Here is a 10945-nt window from a genome sequence, read left to right as displayed (position 1 = left end):
GAATGTAAGGTATAGCTAATTGGCTCCTAGGTAGCCTACAAAATAATTTTTACAACCTATCACAACCACAATTACATGCCATTGGTTTTTATTGCAAATCATGTGTCAAACTGCCTGGATTAGGATTTAACTGTTGATAACTGCAATAAGGTTTTCCTACATGCAATCGGCAATCATTGTTTGAGTATATGGACTACCCCATAAATATCTCAAGTTCAATGCCCATAAAGTGGTTCATGACATTTGTAGTCCATGCACGAGATTGAATCATGTGGTAAAGAACTTGTCCATTGGTCCAAAATCCTTTGACAAGGTTCCCATACTAAGTGCCAACTCAAAGAGAACAATACCAAGGGAGCCAAATTGAACAAAGTGTAGTATCTTCGGTACAGTAAGGCAAAAGATTGCAAGAATCAAGGAACAACTTTGCAAGGACTATTGTCATGGTTTCACACTTTGTTACCTCCAATGATATCAACATTCTCGACTGTTAGAGACAAGTACATTTTATCTCCTTGCTTTTTTAAAAGAAAAATTACATTCATTGACAAATAACAATGAAAATAAAAAAAATTGTGAGGGAGAGAGAGAGAGAGAGAGAGAGAGAGAGAGAGAGAGAAGGGGGCGGAGAAGAGAAGGTTCTAGTGATGCGGGAATAATACCAAGAGACCTCAATTATCTACTTGACTTGTCTTGAACTCAATCTTGATATGCTATTCAAGAGGGAATTTTGGATGGAGAGAGAGAGAGAGAGAGTCATTTCAATTTGTATTTGCCTCTATTGGTTCCTACATTCTAGTTGTCCTTAAGTTGGCTCCTTTACCTTAGAGCCCGTACGAATGTGGGATCTGACAAGTAATGTCATGAATGTGCGGGGTGTGGTGGGTATCATTGGCGACAAGGGAGGGAGTGTCCCAACCAATCAAAGGAAAGGCGAATACAATTGCATGTGTGTTGAGAGAAAAGGTAGCATGCAAGGTGCTTTGGACCTTTTGCAAAAGATGAGCAAGACAGACGGTGAATTAGAGGCCAACAAGATTGACTACAATAGACCAATAGACAAGAGAGCTAGTGCTAAGTGTGTTGCTAGAAGAATAGTAATAGATATATAGCTCCATCCTATCTATCTTTTTTGTATGGTATGTAGATATCATGTCCCCCAGCCTACCACTTTCTCCTTCGCATCAATCAACAACGCGGCGAGAGCTGTTGGGTGCGCGCGTGTGCGTGTACGGAATGTAGCCTAGCGAGGGTAGCGTTGTGCGTGTGAAAGAGAGAGAGAAACAGAGAGCGCCCTTCAGAAGAAGTTGCAGTGCCTTATACTTTGGACGCGCGTTTGTGTTTGTGTGTGTGTGTGTTTGTGTGTGTGTGTGTGTGTGTGTGTGTGAGAGAGAGAGAGAGAGAGAGAGAGAGAGAGAGATGTGGGTGTGGGGGGGGAGCGCTCTAGGTTGTGTTTGTGTTGTGTGTGTGTGTGTGTGTGTGTGTGTGTGAGAGAGAGAGAGAGAGAGAGAGAGAGAGAGAGATGTGGGTGTGTGGGGTTGTGTTTGTGTGTGTGTGTGTGAGAGAGAGAGAGATGAAATGAAATGTTATATTAAACGTCTTCAGAAGAAGTTGCAGTGCCTTATACTTTGGAGGCGCGTTTTTGTGTGTGTGTGTGTGTGTGTGTGAGTGAGAGAAAGAGAGAGAGAGAGAGAGATAGATGTGGGTGTGGGGAGGGAGCGCTCTAGGTTGTGTTTGTGTGTGTGTGTGCGCGTGCACGCGTGCTTGAGAGAGAGAGAGAGAGAGAGAGAGAGAGAGAGAGAGATGAAATGAAATGTCATATTAAACGTCTTAAAGGGCCAAAATGACCTATGAAACCAAACTGATTCAATCGTGGTGGATCTAATTCAAAATGAACATCAGTGTGTCCAGCATTAGATGTTGACCGAGGATGTAATGCATCCATCGATCACTAAAGAGCATCGTCAATGTTCGCCTTTATAAATAGTCGTACTCGATGTCTCCCATGTCGTGCTAGAATAGTCTTAATCCCTCTCTGAATAGACAATGAGAACGGCCTTGTATCTCAATATACCGAACAATGACATATGTGATGTAACTTTGTCTCTGGCTCTGTATGACACAACTGGCAAATCCTGGCCTTAAATGCCATATCCTCCTGCTTTATATCGGAAGTTGAAAGCCGGATTTCATTTCAAATGTTTTTTAGAGTTCCCTTTTGTAAAGCCATAATTCAATGCCCAAAAACCAATATCAAGAATCATAGCCCAAATTACTTTAAGTCAAATCTGAGCTTCAGCCATAGAGTAAGTACAAGCCTTTAAATGGCACCAAAATTTGACATGAAAGAGTCTATAGCTATAAGGTCACTTTTAAAAAAAATCAACCGGTAAGGTATATTTAAATAAAAAACTATAACCATAATTACCAAGTCGCCTACCACCATCGGGGTATCAGCCATAGAGGTAAGAAAGGCTTGTATATGCTAAATCGACAAACTAGTCTTTTTATTAGGGAAAGTATAAGGCATTGTAGATTTTAGCCTATGTTTTTTTTTTAAAATATTAACCAGCAATAATGAACTATAACAGTACCTACTCTGTAGTAAGCTCCAATTCTGTGACTCACATTTATCTAGCATGCTCACCTCTCCAAACAATAGGAATGAGAGGATGTAACGCTTCCTTGAATGAAACTACCACACCTCCTAACCCACGTTCTCTATGCTCTTATCTCACCTTTGGTCTACAAGTGGTCTCCAATTGATATCCTATCACTTTAGGGAGTGTGACACTGGGATTTTGATGTGTCTCAAAGTAGAAAATAGTGTCTCTTCCCTTGAAGTTATCCTCATATGCACCAACATCTACCTTCATTGATCCATTAAAGTTCCATGCTGCCATTTTAAGGCCGGTCCTATTAGTCTTGCACCATCAAGTACTGCATCTTTCCAAGATCACCACTCCCCCCATATAGAAGGCAATTTTTCCTTCTCTTTCGCGGCCTTGATTTCTAGCATCAGCTCTTGCATTTGTGCAATTTGCGCTAAATTGAGGTGATCGCCCATAAAATATCCCAGTTTGTTCAAGAGTTGGTTTCTTCTTCAAGAACTCTCTCCTAGTTTCCACAGTAGGAAAACGTAAAATGAGTGCTCTTTTCTTAGAACTTCCTTCCCTATTGTTTCCTTTCTTCCTTACTCTTCATACACTTGTGTGTGTGGCTTTAGAAACGCCCATGCGTTTCAAGAGTTCTTTCACTTCTTCTTCCACATTTCCAACGTCCTTAAGGCTTGTGACACGCACGTGAAGGGCTCTAGTCTTCCACTTCTGCTCTTCCTCAATGGTCATTTGATAATGGTGGATTTCGGTGTAGCTTTAGTCATCTTGGCTTTTCCCTTCTTTGCAACCTCAATCCACTCTTCAGCTTCAGTAACCTTCTTTTATGTTGTGGTGAGGGCATCCGCACATGAAGTGGCTGTTCTCGACTTCTGTTTTTCCTCTTCCTGAAGAGTTTTCACCTATTCCTTGATCGTATCAAGTTCCTTAATCACTGAGGGCTAAATTTCTCCCTCCTTTCCAGGAATACTCTTACAAACTGCCAATTCTCCCTTAAGCTCTTCAATCAATGTATCTTTTGCACTTATGCATTTTTCCATGTTTGATTTCCACAACTCATTATAGGCACTAGAATCATCTAACCCGTTTTTCATCACAACTTCCATTACCTGCAACTTTGCCCTCCCATATAGCTTGCATCACTCCTTTCAATGCCATGTACATCTCATCGCGCTTATCGAGTATCTCTTTGCCCAACTCTTTCCTTACATATGCATATATAGCTTTCTATAATTCTCCACAGTTGCATACATCTCTTTCTCAATCTCTCCCCTCATAAGGTTCAACTCCGTCTTAATCATCACTTATACCTCATTAAATATTAGGTCATCCTTTACCCTAGATAGTTTCCCTGCTACTCTGAGAGAACCGCGCGACAATGTTGTGTTGTCCCAACTTTTTCGCCTATATGTAACATTTGCTTTGGGTGGGTTTGATATGAATCTCGATCACAATAGAGTCAGTTGTGCTTTTGCCTAAGGAGCCCCTTGCTTAAGCTACCCCTCAATTTACAAAAAATTTGGGGGCAAAGGTTCAGAGCACCCAATTTAATGTATGATGTCATTCGATTGAGTGGTGGAAGCAAGTGCTTGTGTGGACAGCAATGCTATGATGCCATGAGAGAGAGAGAGAGAGAGAGAGAGAGAGAGAGAAGAAGAAGAAGAAGAAGAAGAAGAAGAAGAAGAGGTCCACACACTATGATGCCATGAGAGAGAGAGAGAAGAAGAAGAAGAAGAGAGTTTTAACGTCGTAGGAAACTATCCCAAGAGACCTTAAAGATCTATCCAGTGAGGAGAGTTGAACTCAAGACCTGTTATTTAGGAGGGAACTGGCATAACCAATCTACCACACTTGGGTGATAGAAAGGTTATACCATTTTCTCTTCTAGTAGCCTTCTCTTATGTATCAAGTGTTCTTAAGCTTCTCCTCCGGAGAGCGACCAACTTTCCTTGTGTTGACCCAAGCTTCGCACTGCTGTAGGAGCCTACATTTGCTACCATAGGAGAGAAGAGACAAGTTTGTATTATTGAGTGTTGTTGTGAGAGAACCTGTTCTGTGTGCCCTTCTTCTGTTGTTGCCGGTGGACCTGCACGCTACTACTCTACATGAAGGTCAAATATGACCTGAGGGACCAAACAAAACATATCATGTGGCAAATGTGTGGAGCTTATAAATGAGACTCGGTGCTCAAGAATTGTGGAAACGAACGTTGCAATCGAGAGGTCACATCGTGGTTGGGATAGGAATGCCTATAAGGAAAGCTCATGGCTGGAAAAGTGGGGAGCAATCTCTAATGTGATCAAAGCTATGGACTCAAGTAAGGTGTGATACTCAAACTCACGAACTTTTTAGGGGCATATAGTGCATAGTTGATGAACTCCTCGTCGATTCCTAAGCGCTTTGTTTTGCATCGTTGAGAATCAAAGCTGAACTAGATGGAGGGGGTAGTCCATATTGCATTCAAGGGTATGGGCTCAAGCATGCAAAGGTGGGTGTCATTCCCTCATTTAAATAGAGAGAAATGAAATATTATAGTAACGTTGTCGTGCTGTGACACGTACATAGTGGGAACGCATGCTACAAGATCTATCTTGTATTTTTTTAGATACATAATTATACTTCCTATAATGTACATATGCATATTTAAGTATAATAATAAGTCTTCTATCTCATTCTATTATTTTTCTCAAGGGTAACCTATCCTTACTTTACCATCAGAAAATACTATGGGGCAATAAGCATTGATTCTTTATTTCTACTATTTCATTATCATCTCACACCCTAGCTAGATCCTATATCTAAGGTAAACTCCAATATATATATATTCTATGTATTTTTTATACTTTTCTTATATTTCTTTTTAAATAGCTACTAGGAGAGAATCAAATCCTAGTGGGACACTAGGTGGCATGATTTCAAAGATACACTTATTTTAATGCATTATTGCAAGCATGATTACAAAACTTTGTCAAGGAGCAATGTCATGCTTTCATATGGCATGAGGTGTCTTTTGGAATTAAATGAAAGTGTAGGCTAAGGAGACCACATAAAGACTTTTGCTGCCATAAATGGACCCTATTTTGATGAATTTTTTACACAAGGTTCCAATCCGAATTGGAAAACGATTTTAAAATGAAAATCGTAGCTAATGAGCTGAAGTTTTTGCCCATATTTTTACTTTTTTATTTGGAGCCACGGTTGAGGAGATATGATCAAAATACTGGACCCCAGTCTGCCCACATCATGCAGGGACAGCTCATTTCCAACTTTCCCAATTCCTGTTCACACTGGCTCTTCTCTTCTTGTGTAAACCCTTGGGGGCTCCCTTCACCTATAAAAGGGGACCTCTTCTTCCTTGAAAAAAAACTCAAGCATTCAAGCCATTGATGAGAGGAATTCTCGAGGGAGTGAGTAGTAATGCCTAATTGTACTTAGCCATTAACATAAGCCCAAGCCTACACTTTTTCCTAGAGGGAGACTAGCCATTCTTGCAACAAGCTAACCTTGGAAGATCAACTCTAATCAAAGAAGGTCTTGCACTTGGTGTATCAATCAAAGTGGAATTATCCACTCTTCTTCTCTCTCCCATCAATAATGATGCCGAAGGGTTTCAAGTAAGATGTGTTCTACATTGATGTTTTCTTGATTTCTTGTTGTTTTCATTTTTATCTCTAATCCAACATATATATATATATATATATATATATATATATATATATATATATGTATCTAATCTCATCTCCTTAACCAAACCTATCTCTCTCATTCTTAGTAATTCATCCTCTCTAGGTTCTCTTTGCTACAGGTACATCTCTCCCCGCAGTATTATCGCCTACGGGCAAGAATAGGACTTGGGAGGGAAACTTCTCATCTCTTCACTTTTCTGATATCTACATTTCTCACATACTATCCTAGATGAATAACCCACATGATGATCATTTCTATCGCTTTCACTCTGTACGATCTATTAGAATTAACGTATGGATTAGCCGTAAAATACACTTTCAACAACGTATAGTGTTTATCTTCGGCCCTGAAAGGCTCAATTTAATACTTCTATCACCGGATCCCATCATACTACCTCTCATAGACTATAATTTTTCTTTTGATGTAAGCGTAGTTATCTTGCTATGAACCAAGAGGATTTGTACACACAATTAATCCCAATCACTAGACAAAATATCTATATTATGGTAAGCACAAAACTACAATTCCAAAGAACAATTCGTAGCCTATTTGGTCAGCCAAGATTGAATGCCATTAACTCATCCATTAACCCTTTCATATTACCCATGATACGATATGACCATAGCCTTGATGTTTTCATCTTCGTATTGTTTTGACATTCTCTTTTGCGTTCTTTCTTTGTGTGTGTGAGTGCAAGAGAGAAAGAGCGAGTCTTCTTTGATTGCACTTCTTTTCAAACCCTAGTCTTCATGGCATCTATGGTTTAACTCCTTCATATAGTTTTTGTTGAGTTCTCTCACAAACTCTCACAGCCATAAGCCCGGTGCTTTCCTGGCAAGACCGCAAATTTCTCGACGTCTTCAAAAAGGCCAGAATGACCTATGAGACCAAACTGATACAAAAGTGGTGAATCTGTTACAAAGTTTGGGTACCTTAGTACTAAAGTACTAAGTGTGAAAAGTGTGAAAGTCTATTCCACTCTTTCAATTGACAGTCTATTTCTCATTTAAAGAGAGAGAAATTTTAACATCGAAGGAACAATAGAGAGAAAGAAGAAGAAGAAGAGTAGTTTTGACATCGTAGGAACAATATCAAAAGACCTCAAAAATCTTTTTGATGACTTGAGAGAGAGAGAGAGAGAGAGAAGAGAAGATTATTCACCCAAGGCATGTTTTATAAAGTTGAGTTATTTACAACATATTTTACATGAACACACAAGAAATAAGGTATCCACATTTCATAATTCACATAAGCATACATATGCATGAGTACATAGATCTCCATTTATTATCAATCAATCCAAGAGTAGGTTTGCTTAGGGAAGCTTTCTCCTTCTTTTCGGCAAAAAATGCTTTATTTCTATATATATGTGTGTGTGTGTGTGTGCGCGCGCGCGCGCGCAAATTTTGTAGCATTGCATGGAAAAAGTAAGAGAATGGACCTGATAAGTGGTTTTTGATTCGACAAAACATGCCTTCACAGTAAGGAGAAAGGCTTACAAATTTTTGAATCCTAGTCCCTTTATTGAAGAGCCTCGTGACTTCCTTTTCAACAATTCGTTTAAAAAGACTTATTTTAGTTTGTAAATGGTCCCTTTTGTTTTAAATTCCAAGGTGCGTCTTCACCTTTTTCAATTAAAAATATAGCCATGGGTTCAAACCCGTTATGGAGTGGTTCAAAGAATCCCTTGCTTGGGCGAGCGAAAATGACGTTGCCAATGTTGGGGGCTACGTTTCCTGTAAAACTCAGGCGCACACACATGACCTAAAACCGGGAACAACAAAAAAAACACAAGCAATGGAAGAAACAAGCAAATTTTAAGCAAAAATGGAGAAATTGCAAACTATACATAAAAGCAAGGACAATTAAGAAGCAATATGATGAGATAAGAGAACAACTAAAAGAAAAAACATAGTTGATGAAGCTAAAACTACAAAACTGAAACTACAAAGGGGGGGGGGGGGGAGAAAGCAACAAAAGAGGAAGAGGGAGAGAAAGATATGGATGACCTACATTAAAGGGAGCAAGGGCAACAAGCACGACTAACTAAGGCTCTAATGACTTCAAGTAGAATAGTTAGTGGAATGATGAAGAGTTGTGAGACTAGATCCCAAATCAATCCTAATTATGTGCTCATACTTAGCATAGTTATCAATAAGATGTAAGATGTTACTGATGCAACCATACCAAAATCGGCATAGATACAAAAGGCCTTGAATAGTTGCATATAAGACCTGCAAGTGTGACCATGCATGAGGAGGCACAAATATTTTAAAAAGTAAACGATAACTATCTCTCCATATAATGTCTGAACAGAAACTTGTCACTTTGTCTAGATATGTGGCATGAATAGCTACACATTTAACTATGGTTTATATTGTGTTGATTGTGGCCATGAAAGGTCTTAGAGACATTTGTGATACCTCCCAAGCAAGCCTCATTCTTGACACAAGAGCGACAATGCCACCATCCCCAATGAAACAAGGGAGGCATTTTTATACCAAGGTAATACGGTCGCTCTAGGTTGCTAGTGCCAATGCCAAATTTCCAATACACTATGATGACAACAAACTATCGTGTGTACTGCTTGAATGTGGGCACCATTGTTGGACAATCGTCAAAACTGTGGGCATCTGGCTACCCCTGTTACTTTGTGCCACGTGGCAGTGCCATGTCAGCAACTATTGGCGACAATGTTGCTATTGTTATCGATTGAGAGAGCCAATCAGTCTTGATAATAATCCAACAGGTGACTACATAATCAAGGGTCGTATGTATCATGCACAGAACACCAACAGAGAACGAAGAATTGAGCATAATTGAAAACCCAACATCAAGCTCTAGTAGTTCTCTCATGTATAAATTCAGCTGATCTCAAAGCATGGAATGAAGAGAGGAGACAAACAAAGTGTGAGAGAAGAGAATGACCAAAAAGTAAAACCTCAATGAAAGAGTGCTCCTCTGTCACAAAAGTGATGACGTGGCAGCCCTAACCAATGGAGGAAGAGAGAAGGTATCGTAGTGATGATGTGGCACACTATGGTAGGCCTGTCAATTGTGACACTTTTTTTTTCGGATGCCGACACGGTAGTTTGGCCACGAGTCAGGAGATGCTTTTTGGGCACTAAAATAAGCAGTTGCTTTTGAGAACAACGCTAGCTTTTTGTATCAGATGCTTTTCAAGTGGCCTTTAAATATAAGCCTCGAGGGCCACTCTCTAGATCAGCTTGGTAGCAGATTGCAAAGTGCACTCCTCCGGTAGTTGCCCTTTGTGAAGATCAATATAAAAGAAATACCGAAAGGGGCGCGAGGGTTTTGGGCCAGTGCATCTGGGAGTGGAACTCCCCTACTCCGTGTCTACTCTGTGGATTCTCTCTCTCTCTCTCTCAGTTTCAAGTTGTGTTCAAATGCTAAAGTCTATTCCACTCTTTCAATTGACACGTGGTGCCCTCTACGATCACAATGGTATCAGAGCTTTGATCGTTTGCTGTGCTGACAAGCAAACAGGTCCTCCTGAAACAGACAAGATGTTGTTTCTGGATTCTAGCGAGTAACTGCGCTTTCTTATCGACAAACTTCACGACATCCTCTCAAAACATCCTCGACAGAATTTGCCTATTTTGCAAAACTACCAACAGTTCTTGAATTACATGTTACCGCCTCTGATGCATCAAGCTTTCTATCCTCCGACATTACAAGAGCTTCTTCTCAGCATCTACATAAGCTTCTATTCCATTAGGGCGAGTTTTCCGTTATATGGTTGCAACACCTAATTTTGCACACCTTTGCTGTCGCCTTTGCCCCCACCTGACATTACAAGAGCTGCTTCTCAGAATCTACATAAGCTTCTATTCCAATAGGGGGAGTTTTCATTTATATGGTTGCAACACCTAATTTTGCACACCTTTGTTGCCGCCTTTGCCCCAACCTTCTCCACTGCCTCCTGTGTTTCATGATTGGAATCCATAATACAATCAGAAATTTGTAGATATCTATCTTCTTGTCTCCTTCTTTGAACCTTTAACTTTGGAGAATCGGTGTAACCGCTACACTATAGGACAACTTCTCCACTTCAAGAATATTGTCTGTCCAAGCAAGTCTCTAGCATAGAAGAGCTTATGGACCATGCTACAAATTAATGAAGGAAAGACTTGAATTTATACCTAAAAACGAACAAGATTCTAAACAATCCTCGACCACAATGCTCTAATTCCAGGATTTCTCGTGACACTTCGACTCTACCTGTACAACCTCCCCTTACTGCTCGCCAATGAGAAATTCTTCAACAAGAAGGCAAGTGTTTCAAATGTTTCCAGATGGAAGACACTTCTTATCTTTGTCCACACAAACTGAGCAACTTCCCGTAGTAAGACTTGTTCCGGATATCTATGCAATTTTTACTCTCGATACCTTAAAGAATTATGCAGAGCTTATGGAAAGATTCATGGCAATAAAGCACATATCTTCTTTGATCCTAGAGCCATTGAAAACTTAATCCATCCAAATTTTTTGAAAACCATGGATTTTGAGTACGACCCATTTGTTGGAGGTATCGAAGCAGAGCTAGCCACAAGAGATCCCAATACAATTGTTCCTCTTATTGGTGCTCTTTCAGTCACCATTCAAGGGTACCAACGCAAAGT

The sequence above is a fragment of the Adiantum capillus-veneris genome, chromosome 15, assembly GCF_014529385.1.
Source record: "Adiantum capillus-veneris isolate H3 chromosome 15, ASM1452938v2, whole genome shotgun sequence".
Classification (NCBI taxonomy): domain Eukaryota; kingdom Viridiplantae; phylum Streptophyta; class Polypodiopsida; order Polypodiales; family Pteridaceae; genus Adiantum; species Adiantum capillus-veneris.
This window is presented reverse-complemented; position numbering follows the sequence as displayed.